This window comes from Echinops telfairi, unplaced genomic scaffold (genome assembly GCF_000313985.2).
Source record: "Echinops telfairi isolate 266 unplaced genomic scaffold, ASM31398v2 ScPeMD7_7473;HRSCAF=8511, whole genome shotgun sequence".
NCBI classification, from domain to species: Eukaryota; Metazoa; Chordata; class Mammalia; order Afrosoricida; family Tenrecidae; genus Echinops; species Echinops telfairi.
The window spans coordinates 14,520,662-14,542,083 of NW_022111377.1; the positions used below are offsets into that span (position 1 = coordinate 14,520,662).

Sequence of the window (21,422 nt, forward strand, 5' to 3'; positions counted from 1 at the left end):
AGAAGTAAAGTCATTAACCTATGGACAACTGCTCTCTGAGAAAGGACCACAATCGTGAAAGGGGAAGATAATCTGTTTGACACACGGTACTGGCAAAACTAGATCTCCGTTCGCAACAAAATAAACGAGATCTGTAACTCACACTTTCTACCAAAAAAAATTTTTCAAGATATATAAAAAATCTAAATGTGAAGCCTAAAACTATAAAGATCATCAAAGGAGAAAAAATAGTGACAAACTTAGGAGCCAAACTTATGTCATAAGTAGTCTATCAAAAGAGCCAAATAGAGATAAACAGCAGAAGATGAATTAGACAACTGGGACCTCCTAAAAATGAAATACTTACTTGCATCAAAAGATGTCTCCAAAGAGCAATGAAAAATAAAGAAACCCTACAGGCTGGAAGAAACTTGCAGAAATGTCATATCTGACAAGGAACTCACCTTTAATTTTATAAAAAGCCTGAAAACCAAAGCACCAAAATATCAGGTATAAAAAAAGTAGTAATGATGAAATATGCAATTTTCCTCTAGTTCTTAAATGCTTCCTCCCCCCCACTGCCATGATCCCAATTCTACCTTATATATCTGGCTGGACCGGAGGACGTACACTGGCACAGATAGGAGCTGAAAATACAGTGGACCCAGGACAGATGAACCCCCCAGGACCAGTGGAGAGAGTGGCGATGGTGGGAGAGTGGAGGGAAGGAGAGGGAGAAAGGGGGAACAGAGGACAAGGTCTACATGTGGCCTCCTCCCTGGGGAACGGACAGCGGAGAAGTGGGTGAGGGCGATGTTGGATGGGGTAAGATATGATGAAATAATAATTTATAAATTACCGGGGAAAAATGAGCTGACACCAAGGGCTCAAGTGGAAAGCGGGTGTTGTAAGAATGATGAAGTCAACATATGTACTAATGTGCTGGACACAAATGATGTATGTACAGATTGTGATGAGTTGTATGAGCCTCTAATAAACTGATTATTTAATTAAAAAAAAAAAAGAACCACTCTAGAAATGAGCAGACCATGTGAAGACATTTGACCAAAGAAGACATAGAAGTGACCAACGAACACATGACATAATTGCATGAGCTTTAGAGAGATGCGAATCAAAACAGCAATGAGACGTCACTCCTTCTGGTCATAATAGAGAAATTCAGCAAGACGCGACAGAAGAAATTATGGGGAAGACTTGAAACCATTGAAATATTCAGACATTGCTTGTAGGACTACAAAGTCATACAATCTTGATGGAAAACAGTATGTTAAGTACTTCCCTAAAAAGTTGAGAATTATAAATGCCATTTGATCTAGTAATCCCACCACGAGGTATGTTCCCTAGAGAATAAGAATAGGTGTATACACATCCATGTACGTGACAGAATTAGTCACAGAGCAGAGAGGATAATAACCTAAGTGTCCATCAATGGATAAACAAACTGCGGTGCATAGATGCCAAGAAAAACCATGTAGCATGAAAGAATGGCAAAGGATCTGAGAAACGCCATGTAACGCAGATGAAGACATTATGCTGAGTGACATAAGTCATTCACCAAAGGCGAGCGGTTCACATTAAATCATGATTATAAAAAGTCAAAGGAAGGCTTATGCAAATAAAGAAACCTGCTCTGGTGTTTACGAGGCATGGTGGAGGAGAGGAATGAAAATCACTAAGCAGATAATACACATGTATTGAATCCGGTGAAAGAAAGGCCGTCAACAGCACAATGTCATTCAAGCAGAAGAAGATATTCAAGAGTTACCGTCCACAAAGGTAAATACTAGTACGTGCACGTGCTACCATGATCAGTTATCATAAAGCAGAACCTGTGAGTGGGTACACAGGAGGACACGCAAGAAGAACGGTTATGGATAGGAGAAGGTCTCTACCTGCATGGGCTTGGGGAGGTTTGGCCTCTGCATGTGCTGTAAATTTATTCATGCATTTTGTTAAAAGGGAAGGAAGTTCATCATAACCTAAAGCCATGAGGGCCAGAGTCGCCGGGATCAGGCTCTTAGGCCCCCAATCTCAGTCACTTTGTATCACACATTCGCAAAGACAGTGTTTTACATTCAACTGTGGTGAGAAGTGGGCGGGGTCTTAAAAGGTACCAGTGTCCATCTGAGATGCAGCTCTTGGTCTCTCCCTCTCTGGAGGAAAGAAAAGTGAAGAAAACGATTCAAAGAAACGATGGGATAGCATTGGTGACTATATAACCCCTCCATGAGAATTGAACAACAGAATTATATGTGAATGGACAGATAGTATTGTGCGTGCGATATGTCAAAAAGTCAATAAATAAGGGTTCCCATGGGCGTGTAGTGGGGGTACAAAGGGGATCTGATATCAAGGAGTTCAAGAAGAAAGAATATGATATGAAACTAATTTGGTAGCAATTGTATAACACTGCTTTATGTGACTAAACAGTGGAATGCTATGCTATCTGTAAAAGTTCCCAATAAAACATTTAAAAAAAACAACAATTTGTTGGAAGGACTAAGGAGCCACATGAACTACAACGTCCTCTACCTGGAGATTAGAAAGAGATGCTTCAATACCACCACTGACCTCCCTCATCTGTAGTACAATAGGCCCCGCACAAAAGGAAAGAACGTGTAGAACAAAATTCACAATCATAACCAAAGAAGAGTCTTACCTGGTCTGATAAAGACTGATGGCCTCCTGAGACGTTGGCCCTTCACACCCTTCAAACTGAGAACTGGACCTACCCCCTTGGCTCACCTTGCAGCCAAACCACAGACAGTTCTGTGAAGTGCGTAATACCAACTGTGAGGAACAGACTTCTCAGAATAATTAATGATAGATAGAAGGCCAAAAGAGCAGCATTTGCCCAAAGGCAAAGCTCAGAAGGCAGGGAGGAGCAGGAAAAGGGAGACAGATAAAAAATGGGACCTCACCCCACCCCCACCCCAGGAAGAAGCCAGAAGTGTGCTGTTTTGCTGAGGGATTGCAATTAATGCTATGAGATGTAATGTGCGTAAGCTGTGGAATGGAAAATTAACTTTGCTCTGTAAACTTTCAATAGAAACCACAATAGAATAAATAAATAAAATAAAAAGGCTTTCTTGGTCAAGTAAAACCTTGGTACTGTTGAGATAACTACAAATAAATTTGTATCCTCAAAGTTTAAAAAATGTGACGGTATGGTACTAATGTTTTATTTAATCACGAGGAAAACGTGGTATTGAGTTACCTCCTAATTAACTTGGCCGTGTCGTTATTAGTTGGTGTTGAGTGTAGTTTCAGTTCATGGTGACTCCGTAAGGGTGTAGCTGTCCTTTAGAATGTTCTAACCTTGGAGGCACTGGCATGGGGCTGCTTACCCTAAGATCAGTCGTTCAAACCCATCCCCCACTGGAAGATGAAGTTGGCTGTTCCAATACGGATTTTCAGTCTTGGAAACATTGTACAGAGTGGTGATGATTTTGACTCAACTCGATGGCAGTGGGTTTGATTGGGAATTTTACAAGAACAGATCACCAGGCCTTTCGTAGCTAACAGCTAAGCACCCAATTATTCTGTGGCCAGAATTTCTAATATGGCCACAGAACTGTTTTGGTTTTGTTTATTTGTTTGTTTTTTCCAAAGACCATCTTGCAGGGCCAATAGTCCCTGGATTTTCTTGGGAATGCTGATTTAGGAAAAGTCTCTGTTGAAATAACAGGAAGGCACTTTGTAAACTTTCACAGATCTTTCCAGGATAACTTCTCCCAACCAAGATCTGACTTGTGGGTAAAGATATCCCTTGGGGTTCATCAATTTTGAATAAACGAATTTGTCACACACATTCTAGTACTTTTGTTTGTTGTAAATTGATGTTAGAGATTTCAATCACAGTACTATTACTACAAGTTCTCCCTGGGAGTAAGGTTGTAGGGGGATAGAGAAGAGAGAGAGAGAGAGAGAGAGAGAGGAGGCAGGGAGGGAGGGTAGGGAAGGGAAGGGAAAAAAGAAACCAAAAAGGAGATGAGCGGGGAGGGAGGGAGAAAGAAAGGAGGAAAGAAGAGGGGAGGGAGGAACGGAGAGGAGAGGAAAGCGAAGACAGAGCAATACCGCCATTCAAATAGCTGAACGACCATCAGCACCACATGCAGAAAATAAAGATGTTCCTGCTTTCAGGATCCCAAGCTTACATTCTATAAGAAGGATGCATTCTAAGATCAGCGGAATGTCTTGTCTTACCGCCGAGGCATTCAATTAAAATCTGAAACGTGAAGCACGTGAAAATCGATGTGTGTTGGGAGGAGTCTCCAGGTGATGTACATGGTTACGTGTTAGGCTGCTAAGAGAAGGCTGGCAAACAGAACCCACCCTTGGGCTCCTCTGGAGAAGTCTGACTACAAACGGAGCCCACTGCAGGGGGGCTTCTGTTTGTCGTTTGGGTGGTTGGTTTGGGGTCTGCCGGAGGACGTTGAGAATACAAAGCTTGCGTTGCTGAATACGAAATCATTACAAATACTGACTTTTAAAGGGCACACGCTCCTAAATGTAAGATCTGGGTTTTGCATACATGAAAGAAAGAAAAATCAGTTTATTTCTTAAGTTCATCTGGCCGATTTTTTGGAAGAATATTTTTGTACTTTCCTACGTGGCCGATAGCCAGACGTAGCCAGTCATTTCTATCTGGTCCTCTGCCGGCTGCTGTCTGGCTGAGCTTTGGGGATATAGGTCTGATAGGCCCACTGGGAAAGATCTTCACTTCTAACTGATCCGAGAATCCATCTCCTGTGAGTAAGTAATTTAGATTTGAGCTCCTATTTCACATAGCCACCCCAAGGAGACCTCTTATTTCCCCAAGAAATAGGCCATTAGAATCGGGAGACTCTGAGCGCGTGCTGCAGGCAATTGTGAGGAGCAGGTGGGTCCTCACAGCCAGGGATGACTTTGATGAAAGAGAGATCGCAGTCTGAGAATTGTCTGTGCCATCTCGGGTTGGGGAGGGAAAGATGAAAAATAAAATAATAAAATAACTGAATTTGAAGTGAATACCAATATTCTGTCATCCCTCATTTGTTGTCCATGGTGGATTAGAAATACAATTACAGTTTTAACCTTGTTTCTGCAGGAAAAGAGAGATCAGTGCTCTTTTCTCATTTCCTCAATTTATTCCTTTAAAAAAATATGACCCCTCAATTAGGCCTGTTAGGCTTAACGTGGATCTTCGTGTTTCTGCTTCTCAATTTATTCCAGCATTATAATTGAATAGGAAACAGTGCTTAATCCCGTGTCAGCAGGCCACCAGGAAATGGGTCTCTGTAGCTAAATTCACTTTAGAAAACATCCAGGCAACATCTATAGAAATTAGTTATAAATTGGAAATAGAAATTAGTTATAAATGCCTAAGGGTCATATAAATTTCAGACAGTGCCTTGCTGAAAAGATATCAGTGCCCTGAAATGGAATTAGATAACACATTGCATTGTATAAGTTACATCTACCCTTCACTTAAGCACAGGTCAACATCCCAAAGATTAGATCCTTAGGGGAAAATGGGTATCCTCCAAAAATGGAGGGTTTTTAAATGCTTGTTTTATTTTCAGACCATCATTTTCCAGTTTAAAAAAATGTATTTTAATTTCTATATATTATTATAGAAATAATGACAGATAAAATGTATTGATGTGCTCAACCCTGAAAAGTCCAGTCACGGATTATTCCTCTGCAGAGAAGGAGATTTGAAGGAAATAGAACTGGATAAAGCCAGGCTGGGAGGTTGGTGGGTCGTACAGCGAAACTGCTTTCTGTGCTGGCTCACAGCTTTCCTCCAGGGATCCACTCTTCCCCTAACAACCACCCACCCACCCACCCCATCCCCACCCCGAGCCCTGCAAGTCTTGCCCATGAACCTAGCAGGTGGGCTAGAGCTCTCAGGTGTCCCTTCCTAGGCTAGGCTGCTGAAAACCTGACCAGGCACCACCCCTCACCTCAGAGGAGGGTTCAGGCCCAGCTTGGCTCCCTTTGGGATGACATTAAACTCAAGACTAGTTCTTCCAAACACCTTCTCAGGAACCTCCTTCTCGCCTCGCTTTCCACCACGCAGCAATTTTGAGCTGCTGGATCTCAGGCCGCATCAAGCCAAATCAAACCAAACTCACTGCCATCAAATGGATTCTGACGGATAGCTGCAGAGTAGAACTGGCCCCTTTTAGCTTCTGATACTACCTGTTTATTGGGACAAAAATGCTTATCTTTATCCTATAGACTCACAGGTGATTTCTAACCACTGGGTTTATGCTCACTCCACTGTGAGGAACAGCAGGGAACCCAGAACCACTGTGGCTGGCACAATGCTAGCTGCACTTCTACCTGGGGGCTGTGACCACTGAGGAGGCTGGTACAGAGGCACCTGGACACAGTGTGCCTGCCTGCGGGAGGGAGCAGAGTATGCTGCCCGAGGAGACCCAGCTTCCTGAAGGCCACATGGAAACGCTGCTGGAAGGTGGGGGCATTCTGCAGCCATTTCCATCATGCCTCAAACCTGCTTGCTGTGAGTAGTTGGATAATAAACTTTTAAAATATTATCATAAATGAGGAATAGGGTTACATGGTTTTAAAAATGATCTTGTTTGAATTCCTTCTGAACCAAAGCACCCTTATGCACAACAGAACAAAATGCTGCCTGGTTTTACACCATCATTGAGACGGTTGTTAGGGTTGAACCTGTGCTTGCATTGTGTTTATCCATCTCCTCAAAAGTCTTCTTTGTCACTGACTATGTATTTTAACAGGCATGTTGTCTGTCCTAGCCTGGGTTCTCTAGAGCAGCAACACACACACACACACATGCACGCACGCGTGCATCCACGCAGGTTCCAAGTTCTTCAGTCAAGTGGTAAGCTGGAGGCTTTTCTTGACATGAGTAGCTCTGGGAGCTGATGAACCAAATATTGGCAGGCACGTCATGGGCTGATGGTTTTACTAGGTCTTAACTGCTGAACCACTGAGAGCCCTCTCCCAGCAGAGTTAACACAAAGCCTAAATTTCACAATCTCCTTTTCCAGGGAATCTGTCCCTCCTGATAGCATGTTCAAAGTATACGAGACAAAGTCTTAACCGTCCTTATTTCTAAGGGTTTGTTTGTTAGGAGGGCAGACCATGGTACTTTCAATATTCATTCCCAACATCACAATTCAAGTGCATCAATTCCGCTCCGTCTTTCCTTATTCATTATCTGGCTTTCATATCCGCAAATTGAAATTACCGTGCCTGGCCTAGGTCATGGACACCTCAGCCCTCCCCGGGACATCTTTGCTCTGTAACACTTGAACATGGTGTAGCACATTTGCTGAATGCAAATTGATTTCATAACTGTGCTTCCGTGTACATTCAATGTGGAACAAAGGTAAAATTAATCTTTTACAACTGAACTCTTCTCTCCATCGGTCGTGATGTGGTCGATTGGTCCAGTCGTGAGGATTTGTGTGTTCTTTACCTTGAGTTGCAATCTGGATTGAAGGCGTAGTGTGTGAGGGCAGTCGCCCTGTGCTTCAAGGCCTCCTTGCTCTCAGCAAGCAAAGCTATATCCTACGCTTATCAAGTTTTCCTCAAATCCTGATGTGGTGTTCTTCTTCATGCAGTCCAGTTTCTTGGGATATTTACTCAGTATACCAATTGAATAAGTACCGTGAAAGGATACACCACTGTTGTACACAGTTTCTGATTTTAAATCTTGCCGTATCCTCTTGTTTTGTTTGAATGATTCTCTCTTGGTCTGTGTAGTCCCTAAATAAACACAATTAAGTTTCTGAAATTCCTATTCTGTATAATGTTATCCACAGTTTATCATGATACACACAACCGAATGCCTTTACATAGTGGGTAAAGCACAAATAAACAGCTTTAATTGTCTCTACTTTCAGCAAGGATTCATATGATGTCAATACATGATAGCTCTTGTTCCTCACTCTCTTTTGACTCTAGCTTCCATTTCTGAAAGTTCCCTGCAGATGTACTGCTGTGTATCTCTAGACAATTGTTTACAAATTATCTAATCCAGTTATATCATTTTAATTGTGTTGTTGTTTCTCTGATAAGCCCTTGTGGTGCAGTGATTAGCACTTGGCTTCTAACCATGAAGTCGGCAATTCTGTATCTCCAGTCATCCTATGGGGTGGCCCTCTGCTTCTATGGAGGCTACTCCCTATTCTGTAGGGTCCCTGTGAATAAGATTTGACTTGAAGAGAGCAATTAACGTTTTTTCCCTACACTCCCTGGTAGTTCCAATAGTTACACTTTTTGCTGCTAACCTAAAGACTGATTTAAACTCACTCAGCAGATCCTGGAAGAAAGATCTGTTCCCTTGAAGATTACCGTCTAGAAACCCCAGTAAGATCGCTCCCAGTCAACATTGACTAACATGTAATGACAATGGGAACTTCATGTTTTCACTGTGTGTATTTCCGGGATAGATGTTTGTAATCCAGATCTAGCATATGAGATGTAAATAGAAAAATGAATCTGGAGGTCATTCCCGAGAAAAACGCTGCAGGAAAACACTTAATTGGACAGATATAACTAACACTTCCGAGGGCCCCATTTCCCACATTGAAAATAGCGGTGGTCATTGCAGCAAAAACATCTGACCACTGGGGAAAGTGATGAAGCTAACAAGGGAAATTTAAAGGGGCAAAAAAACACACAAAGAACATTAAGCAGGTTAAGGAATGTTAAAAACTACCCGGTTCAAATTTCTTAATTTGTAACAAGTATAACAAAATACACACAGAATAATTTTTGTTACTGTTAGTCAGGTTTTCTGTTACTACAGCCAAAAGCACTACTAACTGATACAGTCTTAAAAAAAAAAAAAAGGAAATACTAACAAGTATGAAAAAAATCACTATTAATATCAACACCCACAAATTATCCCTGTTAATATTTTATAGAATATTCTTTCACTATATTAAAGGAATGCTATTGCACATGCAGTTTTAGAAACCTGTTATTAGAAATTAGTCTATTTCTTTTAAGATCATTTCCCCATGATGTTAAATATTAATTTTTAAAAGTAATATTCACAATGGGACCATCCTTGTGGTAATCATAATTAAACTATCCTCTTGTGAAAATTTGTTTTAACACTGAATTTATTTTCCTAGGCCATTTTCCACAGAACTTCAAAAGATAATTTCAAGGTTTATTTTTATTATTATAATTGTCTTGCTCCTCTCTTTATTTAGCAGGAAAATATATGAACTAATTTTTGAGTAGCAGAAAAAGAGAAGAAAATGTTCTGAAATGTTTTTGTGCAGAGCTTTGCACCGTGTGAGAATGTCTTGTTTCCACAGGACTCCTCTCCTCTGAAAGGCTCTTCTGTGCAGATTCCGGGAGGATAAATCCCAGGCCGAGGCCAGTGATTATGTTGCTAAGGGATTATCTTAATGATGTTTGATCCGAATCTTGTAATGTATCTTAATATTTTCTTTTTGCAACACATTTTAAAGTGGACTATTTCTTTTATTCAAAATAGCGTTTATGTAGAAAACTTTTGGGGGGGGAAACCCTGCATAATTATAGAATAGTGAACCTTAAAACACAAACCTATATGTGATATTGATGTCAAAGAAAAATGATCTGGTATCACTTATTCAGAATATAAATTAATTGGAAAATTGGTTCTAAATATCTTATCTCCTACCACAAAATTTATAGGAGCAGTAACTTAACAATGAAAACTGTCAGTTTTATTCCTGTCCTTGGAAATAAGTATACAACTAGGACAGAAAGAGTAAAGTATTTCACTCTAACAAATGCTGAGAATCACAGAAATCTGCTCAGTCGCCGAAAACCATAAGTAACAGAGGGAGAAATTGCTGAATGGTTTCTGGTTAAACCAATGATTCATGCAGAACGAATCCAACACTGTCCCATCTCACGGAGAACCAGTTACCACGTGCTCACTCTGTGTGAAGGAATTCAGAAGACCATGGATATCAATTTGCAGTTTTGTGTTAGCATTAGAACATTCAGGGGAGCTTCAAAAAATTCCTGGAAAAGGGTTTTCCCTTTCAATTCCATTTGCCGAGAATGTTTGAAGTTCCCTCCATAACCAAAACAAAAACCCAACACACTACAGTGTCGTCAATTCCATCTCCTAATGATTCCGCGTAACAGAGTGGACATTGATGGTCTCATTTACTCCCACAGAGTCTTTAGGGGGTTGGATCCACTGCCCTTTCAGCTTGCAGCCCAGTGCTTAACCCACTCTTCCAAGGGCTCCTCCAATACACATGTATGTTTGTCAGCAGTTAGCTTCCAACTTACCTACTCTCTAGACAACAGAAATCCACACGGCCTGGTCTTGCATCACCATCGTAACAGTTTCTATGCTTGGGGCTATTACTGCCACTATTTGTTGCATATGTCCAAGTTGACAGATTCTGTGTATTGATAAACACACACACAGCCGCTCAGAGGAAAGTGTTTCCGTAGCAATTGCCTTAGCTCTCGCTCTGCTATGCAAAAATAATGCAAATGGGTGGCTTGAACATACAGAAACTAATTTTCTCATAGCTTCCAAAATACCAAACCCACTGCCATTGACAGAATTCCCACTGATAGCCATCCTACACAGGAATTCCAAGGTTGGAGATCTTCACAAGAATCTTAACAGAATTCTTGGTGGCTTCCAACCACCAATCTTGTCCTTAGTAGCCAATCCCCCAGGGCTTTTGCTCAAAGTTTAGGAAGTGATGAGTCCCAGCCCCTGGGGGAGGTTTCCTCTCTCTTCACTCTCCATTGTGCAAGACACACTGCATTAATCCAATTTCATTGTTGTAACGAAGATAATTTGCCAAGGGTGTCCGACTCACTCGCATGCTGTTCTGAAGCTGCTGTCAAGCATGCTGTTGGCAGTGCCCTTGAGCTGGCTCCGTGGAAGTTCCACTGTTCTCACCTACAACGTGAATCACACGCATCAGTTCTTCTCCGGTACTTCTTAGTCACTGTCCAGCTCCCGAATACTCAGGAGGTAAATGAAAATACCGTGGCCCGGATCATGTGTGCCTTATTCCTCAAACCGATGTCTTTGCTCTTTAACGTTTTAAAGAGATATTTTGCAGCAAAACCACCCAATGTAGTGTGCCATTCAACTCCCGGACTGCCCTTTTCACGAGCTTTCAGGGTGGATCCAAATGAAATGAAATCCTTGACAACCTCCATCTCTTCTCCGTGTATTATGACGTTGCCTGTTGGTTCAGTTGTGAGGATTGTGTGTTCTTTACATTGAGTTGCACTCCAGATGCAAGTACAGTAATTGTTTCAAGCCCTCCTCGCTTCTTCAGTAGTTCAGCTTCTGATTGTTTACCGAGCATCCAGATTGAATAAGTATAACGACAGGATATGTCCCTGACACATAGCTTTCAGCGCTGCCTCTTGATACAGATTCCCGTAAGCATCATTATGTTGTCTGCAATTCCCATTCTGAATAACGTTCTCCATTATTTGTTATGACCCACACAGTTGAATGTCTTTGCATAGTCAATGAAACACAAGTAAACAGTCCCCTAGTATGTTCTGCTTTCTGCCAAGATCCATCTGTAGTGAGCAGTGATTTTCCTTGTACCCTTTCCTCTTTGAATCCACCTTGAATTGTGGGCATATCCTTGTCAATGTACTGCTGCAACCATTTTAGAAATAGTTTTACTTGCATGTTATATTGGTGATATTAATTTTTGGTTTCGTTGGGTCATGTTTGTTTGAAATAGGCACAGATATGTAACTCCTCCAGTTAGTTGGCTAGGTAGCTTTCTTTCCATTTTTTCAACATAGACAAGTCAAAATTAAAATAAACTGACAAGTCAGAAATAAACTGATGGAGTTTATTAAAACACTTCATTTGGTGTTCAGTCAAATCCTGGAATCCTGTTTTTCACTAATGTGCCCAGTGTAGCTTTGGCTTCTGTCTTTAATAGCAGAGGTTCTTGATCATGTGCTACTTCATGAAATGGTTAAATGCTGACCTGTTCTTTCCATCTTCTTTTGATTACTCCTGAGTCAGTCAGCACTCTACCTATAGAATCCTTCAGTATTTCGACCCAAAGCTTGAATATTATTTTTGATTCTTTCAACTTGCAAAACACTGAGTAAGTTCTTTGCTTCTAGTTTTCTAACCAACTCTGCCTACATTTCATGATCATTCTGTACTTTTTCTTCTTGAGATGCCTGTTGAAGGGTTCTGTTCAGCTCTTTTACTTCATTTTTTTTCTGCCACTGTGATCAAAAACTTCACACATCCATTTTGGTCTTTTCTTTGTTTCTTATATAAAGATATAGGGGACACGTTAGCTTAGCTTTCTTCCTGTGTGATGTGCTTTATGTCATCCCTCAGTTCCTCTAGTCTTAAGCTGGAGGTGTTCATCTTTTCAGATCTGTTCTTGGTATGCACTCTAAACCCGTGTGATGTACTCAGGGCCCTATTTTTGCTCTCATGGATTTATTTTAATTATCTTCCTGTTAAACTTGAACGTGCGTGTAAGCAACTGGTTATATGATCCGTAGTTGGCCCAGGGTCTGATTTTGACTGAGGACATCGAGCTCTTTCATAGTCTCTTTCCAAACATGTAATACATTTGATTCCTGTGTATTCCCTATGGTGAGGTCCGTGGATATTACAACAATTTATGTTGTTGAAAAAGGTATTCGCAATGAAGAAGTGATTGGCCTTGCAAAATTCTGTCATGCAATCTCCATCTTTGTTTTTAACACAAGGGCTAGATTTCCCAACAAACGGATCCTTCCTTATTTTTAATTCTTGCTTTCCAATCACCAGTAAGTGCATCTTGATTACATATCTGATGAATTTCAGATGGCAGTACTTGTAAGATTCGTCCATTTTTTCCCATTATTGGCTTTCATGATGGGTGCAGCCATTAAATAATAGTCATATTGACTAACCTATCCCATCACTAACAGCATTGTAAGATAGACTCTTTATTTCCGTTAAGACTCCAGGCAGGATCCAAAGAAGAGGTATCTGATCTCTTCTCTGAGTTTTATGGAGACACATACACCCTTCTGCATTAGCCTCTTAAAGCGCCGCAGCAAACTTCAAAGGGCACTCCAAGGAGTCGTTGAAATGCGATGCCATTCTTCTTCCATTAGTCCTTTCTGGCAGAGGAAGCCACATCATTATCTGATTCAAAAATGGCGGAAACAGTCCGTGTCAGTTCACTATTACCTAGGATGTCAATCTTTATGTTTTCTATTTCATTCCGGCAACCTCCAAATTTCCAAGTGTCGTACTTCACACTCCACAGCTTAATTACTCATGAACGCTTGTTGTTTTTCTCATTTTTCGATGTGCCACATCAGCAAGTCAGGGCCCGGAAAGCTTTACTCTATTCATGTCATTAAGGCCAACTCTGTCGTGAGGTCCAAGCTACAATACAGTCATATTTTAGTGGCTTTCAACCTCGAGGGGTTTATCTTCTACCCTCTATCTGACAGTGAAACACTGCTATTTTTAAGAGTTTCAACAGCGAATTTTTCAACAGTCAACAGTTGTCTGTTTGTTTCTTCTTCATTGTGATTGTTGGTAAGCTCCCCTGAAACCTGTCTGTCCACTATGAGTACCTTTCTGATATTGGCAATCCTAATGGCTTCTAGCATCCCAGCCACATGCAAGCCACCACAGGATAATCAACTGACCGGCAAGTGGTGGGAAATACAGGCAAAGGTATTTGCTTTTACAACACAGACTCTGGGGGACACAATTCAATCCATAACAGCGCCATAAGAGAAAACTGATAACACGGAGGTGATATAATATAAACAATTTCTTCCCCCAAGGTAAAGAGTGGAATTACAGTAAACATCGTATAGTTATCAGTAAGGTGCAGGCAGTTGGAGTAATTCAGGAAGAACTTCATTTACTTCACAGGTGACTATACTCAGTGTACAGGACACACCATCCCCTTTGCTTTTCTCTTCTCTCCCTGGTACAGAATTTAAAGTAAATTGCATTGGCCTGCATCACAATTGATAACAGTTTAGCAGCAGCACAACTGACATGGGGGGAAAAAAGGTAGAGGGTAGTAGTCATCTCTCTTTTTAAATAATGTTTCCAATAACTTGATCCATCTTACACTTCAAATTGCTGCTCAGTTTCCAAATGTTCCTTACCAGTGACTACTCTTTCTTGGGCAATTGTCTATATTAAAATAGAAATCGCAGGCTATGTATTAGCACCCTGATTATATCACCCAAACGAAAGAAAAGTAATCTAAAACTAAATTATGAATTGTGTTGGCAATTACATGGCAATTACTATATCATCCTGCATGTTGGCCTCACTTTTTAGTGACGAACTTGTGACCATTAAGGTCTCATTTGACTAACTGGTCAACCGCAGCAATTGACCACCTTCCATCCCCACCCCATGTTTTTTTCTACAGAGATTAGTCCCCATAGGAAAATTGTGATATAGATCAAGTCATATTGGCATCTTCTTTGGGGTCTTACTGACATCTAAGAATGGCATAAGGGGATTAGGTGATGTGTTTGAAGGTTTGAGAAGACGGAAGTAGTCTTGATCTGTGTGTCCGTGCTCTTCCAAAACACATAGACAGCTCATACTTCAGTTCATCGAAGACAGCACCAGGTGGTTGTTAATTCTAAGAAAGGGAAAGTTGAATGTTTAGCCTAAATGAAACACACTCCAGATAACTATTGTGAGTCATTTCATTCATTGGACGGAGACTCTCAGGATCAACCTTTTAATCCCAGTTTCTTGGTGTGTTCTGCTCTCTTCTCTGATGCGTGCATGCATACTCATCTCTCCCAAATCTTGAAAATGTGTTTTTTCACTCCAATTATTATTTTCATTACTATATATGTTAGACAGGGTTCTCTAGAGAAACAAAACCAGGACACTTATGATTTTATATAGATAGATAGATAGATAGATAGATAGATAGATAGATAGAACGGACACGAAGGAATAAATAGCTAATTAGTGCACAGAGCAGTACAAATGGCTCAGTCTAACTCACTTCCCTGAGACAGTCAATACACTGGTGGTCCTTCAACTGACAAGGGATGCTGGGTGCAAGTCAAGGAAGCAGACAGGCAGTTTGGCCACAGGCAGCAAACAGCAGGGCAGGCCACCCACAGTCAGCCAGATGACAGGGCCCAACAGCCCCCAGCTCAAGTGATGAATACATCAGCAATTTGATGAAGCAGATCTCAAAGGAACCTCAAACTATAGTGACATGGTTCAAGGGTTGGGTGTCCCACAGGTACTGTAGTTCATACGTTGAGGCAGAGAACTAGCTAAAAGTCAGAAAATAACAATGCCATAGAGCCATGGAAGCATTTGAAGAACTAAAAAATTTAACTCTTGGGTTTTCATATCTCCCATGACATCATGTCTGCCCAATATCTGAGAGAAGTCCAAACACCATCTCTTCTTTTAAACAAAGAAACTTCCTCGGCTCCATTTTCTTCCATTTCTTCTCCAGGTACTATCTGTCAAGGTGTTAGGAAAGTGAAGCAGTGCGAACACAGAACACCACCCCTTCAGGTCCTTGGGTCATGAGCTTGGCGTAAGCTTATGGAAGCCAGCACTAACTTTCACCTCTAAAGCAGAAATTTTTATTTCTTAATTGTCTAGGACTTTTTTAAGTTCTTGGTACTGTTTTTTAATAGCTGAAATGATGTGTAATAGGTGAAATGATATATATATATTTGGATCCCTGATCAGGAATCAAACCTGTGGAATACACTTGAGATGTCACAAAGACTAAGAGAAGAAAGACACAATACAGCGTGTGTGAGGCCGCAATGGGAAACAAAAGGCAGTTTCAATCTCCAGAGTCAGCCCATTGGTAAAACTGGCTAACAGTCCAGAAGCAATGATGAGAAGAACAGAACACAGTAATTATGATTATGGTTGTAAAATAGTGTTGGGTCTACCTCTCCAGGTTCAGCACTCTGAACCCCCTTCATAGAATGCCTGCCTGGCAGGTGCCACTCATTATACAGGGAGTTTAGGTGCCTTTGTCATCTCGAACCCTGACTGTGGTCCAGCAGTTTAGTTTTTCTAATACCCCATAAGTTCAGGAAGAAACCAAGGCTCAGGGGAAGTAAAATTTTCAGGATCACACAGGCAGCGATGCAAAATAGAGAAAGGAGGGTAATTAAAAGCAAAAGGAAAGCACTCACCTCTCATTGTTGGCAACCCTGTCTTCCTTCTCACCAACCTAAAAATTCTGTGGCCTTCCAGATTCGGGACGTGATGCTCCCTTTGCCTGACCTTGGGGAGGGAGATGGCCCATCCTTCCAGGATTGAGGTGGGCATTTCTGAGACACCCTCCCAGTCTTATTGGCACATGCTTGGGCATGATCTGTTTCAACTGTTGTTACTTCACTCTGCGCCAGAAAGCTTAATGTGCAATAAATATTTCACACACAACAAGGACTTGATTTTGAACTGGCCTGTAGGTGTGGTATAGTTTATAATGCCATTTCCATTGGAAAATGTATTCTAAGTCTCAGGTAAAATGATTTACAAGTAGTCTTAACACTGTCAACCTCAAGTGAATATGTTGATAAGTACCATTAGCCACATTAATGTCAGAAAGCAGTGAAATATGTCTTAAAAATCAACCAATATTCATTCATAGTGAGCTTCAAAATACATTGTGTAATTCAATTCTTGATTTCGCCAAGCTACTGACAGGATGGTGTGAGTTGACTTAGATCATGCTAAGTGGCATGCTAATGATGCTGAGTGACAAGAGGAAGAGTCTGCTGTTAATGCAGAGTGGATCCTCAAACAAAGACTTGATTACAGTCACTTATTTCCTGTTTCCCTGTGCTGGCATCCCTGAGCGAGTTTAGGAAATGAGAACTATAACTCTGTGTAGTCACAGGTATTTCAAACGACTAGAGTTCCCAATGGAACATGCTTTCTCAATTTGAGTAGGCTGTCTCCCGCGGTCCACCATCTGTCTGTCAGTTTTCTGGTGGTGGTGGTGTGTGTTGCTGTCATGTTGGAACCTATGTCAGCAGTATGTCACATGCCAGCAGGGTCCACCAAAGTCAGTAGGTTCCAGCAGAGTGTCCAGGCTAAGAGCAGACTCTGAAGAATGAGGGGTCTGTCCACTTGTGGGGAATTGGCCACTGAAAGCTTATGGACAGACTGGAAACATTGCCGTACACGGAAGTCTGCATGAAAAGAAGCCGAGAACGCCGTCCACGCCAGTGCCAGCAGGTGAGTCCTTCCAGTTGGAAGGCACTAGAGCTGTGCCTGAGGGATGGCTGCTTTCCCAACGGAGAGTCGACCACAGGGACGTGGATGAAAGGAAGCCTGCGGAAGTCAAGCCTTCGGGACCGACCGTTGCGGATGAAGCCTGACTGAAAAGAGAAAAACCGACTGCGAGCATCAATTCATAATAGAAATTTGGAATGTATGAAGTAAGAATCTAGGAAAATTGGAAGTGTTAAATAATGAAGCGAAACACATAAAAAATTGGCATTCTGGGTATTCGTGAGCTAAAATGGACTGTGATTGGCCATTTTGAATCAGAAACTCATCTGGTTTCTTATGCGGGAACGACACAATCAAGAGGAATGGAGTTGCATTCGCTTCTCAAGAAAGGACACATCGAGATCTATATGGAAGTATAACAGAAACTATCTGTTTGTGTTAGGATTATATCTGCCCACCTTCATGGAAATCCAGTCAATATAACAATTAGTCAGGTGTATCCACAAACCACCAAAGCTAGAGAATTTGAAGATGTCTACCAGAGTCTTTAGTTTGAAATTGATGATTAAACCTGTCATCAAGATGCACGGATAATTCCTGGTGGTTGGAAAGCAAAAGTTGGAGACACAGAGAACCAAAGAGCAGTTGGAAAATATGGCCTTGGGAGTAGAAACAAACGAAGAGCAATGACTTCTTCTTCATTGCAAATACCTTTTTTTCAGTAGCACAAAAGGACACACAGACTTCTCCAGAGGGAATACACAGAAATCAAATTAAGTACCTCTCTAGGAAGAGATGGTAGAAACACTCAATATTCACAGCTACAGCCAGGCTAGGAGCTGACTGGAACACACCATCAATCACTCAGCAAAGATTTCAGGTCAAAGCAGAAAAATAGTAAAAACACGTCGAGGAGAGACAAAATACGACCTGGAGTCTATCCCACCTGAATGTTGCGAACTTCTCAAGAGCTGATTTGACACGGTGAGCACTCATGGCAGAAGGCGGAGTGAGCTGTGGCTTGACATCAAGAACATCACACATGAAGGAAGCAAAAAGGCCATTAAAATGACAGGGATGAGGGGAAAGATCCGTGTGAACGTCAGAAGAAACCCTGAAACTTGCTCTTAACCACAGAGCCGCTGAGGCAGATGGGAGACATTATGAAGTCAGAGAGGAAGAGAAAATTGCAAAGGGCAACTCGAGGAGACAAAGTCAAATACTCTAGTGAAATGTGCAAAGTCCGAGAGTTACTAACCCAGAAAAGAACATGCTCAGCATGTCTGAAACGGAAAGAACTCAAGAAAAAATGCAAGCCTAGAGATGCACTACCGCGATGCTCCATGGGCAAAATATCGAATCATAGGGAGAGCACCGAAAGAAGATGGAAAGAACGTATTGTCCTAGTGCCTAAAAGAACCAGTGGGCATTCAACCATTTAATTTTTAATTTAAAATTTATTTATTTATTAAACATTTTATTGAGGGCTCTTACAGCTCTTGTAACAATCGATACATCAATTATATGAAGCACATTTGTACATATGTTGCCATCGTTATTTTCTAGACATTTATTTTCTATTGAGCCCTTGGTGTCAGCTCTTCTTTCCTCCCCCGTCCTTCCCCCCACCCTCGTGGCCTCTTGATAAGTTATAAATTATTATTTTCATGCCTTACACCGACCACTGTCTCTCATTTTATGAGGTAGAATGTCAGCAAGAATCAACGATACTTAAGAAAGAAGTTCAACCTGCACTGAAAGCATTAGCCCCAAACAAGGCTCCAGGAATTGATGGGCTACCAATTTTAATGTTTGAACAAGCTTATGAAGCACTGGAAGCACATACTCATCTGTGTCAGGAAATTTTGGTAAACTGCTATTTGGTCAACTGACTATAAGAGACCCATATTTGTGCCCATTCCAAAGAAAGGTGACCGAATAAAATGCTCAAATTATAGAACAATAGCATTGGTTTCACATACAAGCAAAATGTTGCTGAAGATAATTCAAGAATACCTGCAGCAGTACATTGACACAGAGCTACCAGAGGTTCAGAGAGGATTCAGAAAAGGATGTGGAATATGGGATACCATTGGATGTCATTGCTGACGTCAGATTGCTTTTGGCTAAAAGAAGAGAGTACCAGAAACATGTTTGTGTGTTTTTTATTATACCCAGGCATTTCACTGTGTGGATCATAACAAACTATAGATTGCTTCGAGAAGAATTGGAATTATAGAGCACTTCATTGTTCTCATGCAGAACTTGTACATGGATCAGGAAGCAGTTTTTCAAACACAACAAGAGAATACTGTTTGGTTGACCATCAGGATAGGTGAGTGTCAGGGTGGCATCTTCTCGTCATACCTACTCCATCTGTGACCAGGAAAATAATCAGAGAAACTGCATTCTCTGAAGACAAATGTGACCTCCTGATTGCAGGAAGAACCCGTAGTAACCTGTAATACACAGATGACATTGCTTTGCTTGCTGAAAGGCAGGAGGATTTGAAACACATGCTGTTGAAGATCAAGGATTTCAGCCTTCCTTCAGTATGGATTACAACTCAATGTAAAGGAAACAAAATCCTCACAAGCTTGCCAGTTGGTAACATGATAGTAAACGGAGAAAAGACTGAAGCTGTCAAGGATTTTGTCTTGCTTGCGTATGCAATCAGTGCTCATGGAAGTAGCAGTCAGCAGATCAAAGGACACATTGCATTGGGCAAATCTGCTGCTGGAGACCTTGTACAGATGCTGAAAAAGCAAGGATATTGCGTTGTGAAAAAGATGTCCCTCACCCAAACCATGTTCTTTTCAAATGCTTCATATGCTTATGAAATGTGGACACTGAATCAGAGACCACGGAATCCATGCATTTGAAAGATGGTTTTGTGCAGAATGTTGACAGTATTCAGGACTGCCAAAAGGACAAACAAATCTATCTTAGAAGTACAGCCAGCATGCTCCTTAGACACAAGGAGAGTGGGACTCCGTCCCGTGTACTTTGGATATCTCATCAGGAGAGACCAGTCCCTGGAGAAGAACGCCATACTTGCTAAAGCAGTGGGGCAGCGGAGAAGAGGAAGACTTCGGACGAGATGGATTGACATTGTGGTAGGTAGCATCAGTGGGAGGGTGATGCTGGGCTGGGTCATACTTTTGTCTGTTGTACATAGATTCCCAATGAATCAGAATCCACTCAATGGCGTGGATAACAGCAACCACAGTGTTTCCCATGGTTGAGAGCTCATTCATCATCATTAAAAACATAATGATGAAAAGAGCCTGCTGCCCTATGAGATCGTTACATTGGGGTCAGGTTTAGTTCATGGTCCTGAACCTGTTTTTAGTGCTGGGAACCAGATCCATCGTTACTTACACAGATTAATGATTTATGTCAAAGCTTTTAATAATTACATCACACAATTTATAAATGAGGCTTTAGTGAAAAAATAGGATTATTCAAAATGCCGCGATGGCCTGAAATTCAAAGATTCCTTCATAACACACCCATTTATTGAATATTTATTTTGTCTCCGAAACTGCATCAAATATCACAATTCAAGCATAAATACACTCTTGCCTTAAAAAAGAAAGTCAATCACAAAACCAATGGCTGTCAGTGTACCTTTACTCGCAGCAGGCCTGAAGGACAACGGAGAGCTGGCTCCGTAGAACAGCTGCTCCCAGGTTTCCTCACCTCCTCCCGCAGAGCAACTGGTCAATTCAAACCACTGCCCTTTCCGCTAGTAGCTCGGTGCTTAGCTGCCACAGCTCTTTCAAGGAGTTGTAAATGTATGGTGTGTGAGACTAGACTACCGACGACTTTGTTTACCCAATGTACTTTTGTGATACCAGGAATTTCCTGCATTGTTTTTTATTATGTTATGTTTTGTTTTGTTTCTTAATTCATTTGTCAGTTAAAGGTTCCACTTAGACTGATTCTTGACATTGACTCATGTAGGTCACCTGACTGGTCTGTTGAAAGGGAAGAAAATTGAGGTCTCCCGAAAGAGCAAGGTCACTATGGCCAGCAAGCTCGTTGATTTTATTGAGAGGAGTCAAAGGCAGACTTGATCCACTAAGACACATGTCAAGAGCTAGGCCATTCAGGGTGGTCCCGGCCTTGTTAGCATTTGATCTCGACCATTAGAGCGGGGGTGGGGTTGGAAAGGATCTATTCTGAA

At 41.4% G+C, this 21,422-nt stretch overlaps 1 protein-coding gene and 1 non-coding gene across 2 annotated transcripts in view; one reads left to right on the plus strand and one right to left on the minus strand.

Annotated features, from left to right (window-relative positions):
• The window catches only part of PLXDC2 (plexin domain containing 2), a 446,078-nt gene that overhangs the window by 307,876 nt on the left and 116,780 nt on the right, over nt 1–21,422 (plus strand). The gene's annotated exons all lie outside the window — the stretch shown is intronic.
• LOC115874009 lies at nt 12,962–13,082 on the minus strand. The gene has a single exon (XR_004048751.1). It is a non-coding gene; the product is annotated as a small nucleolar RNA SNORA26 (small nucleolar RNA).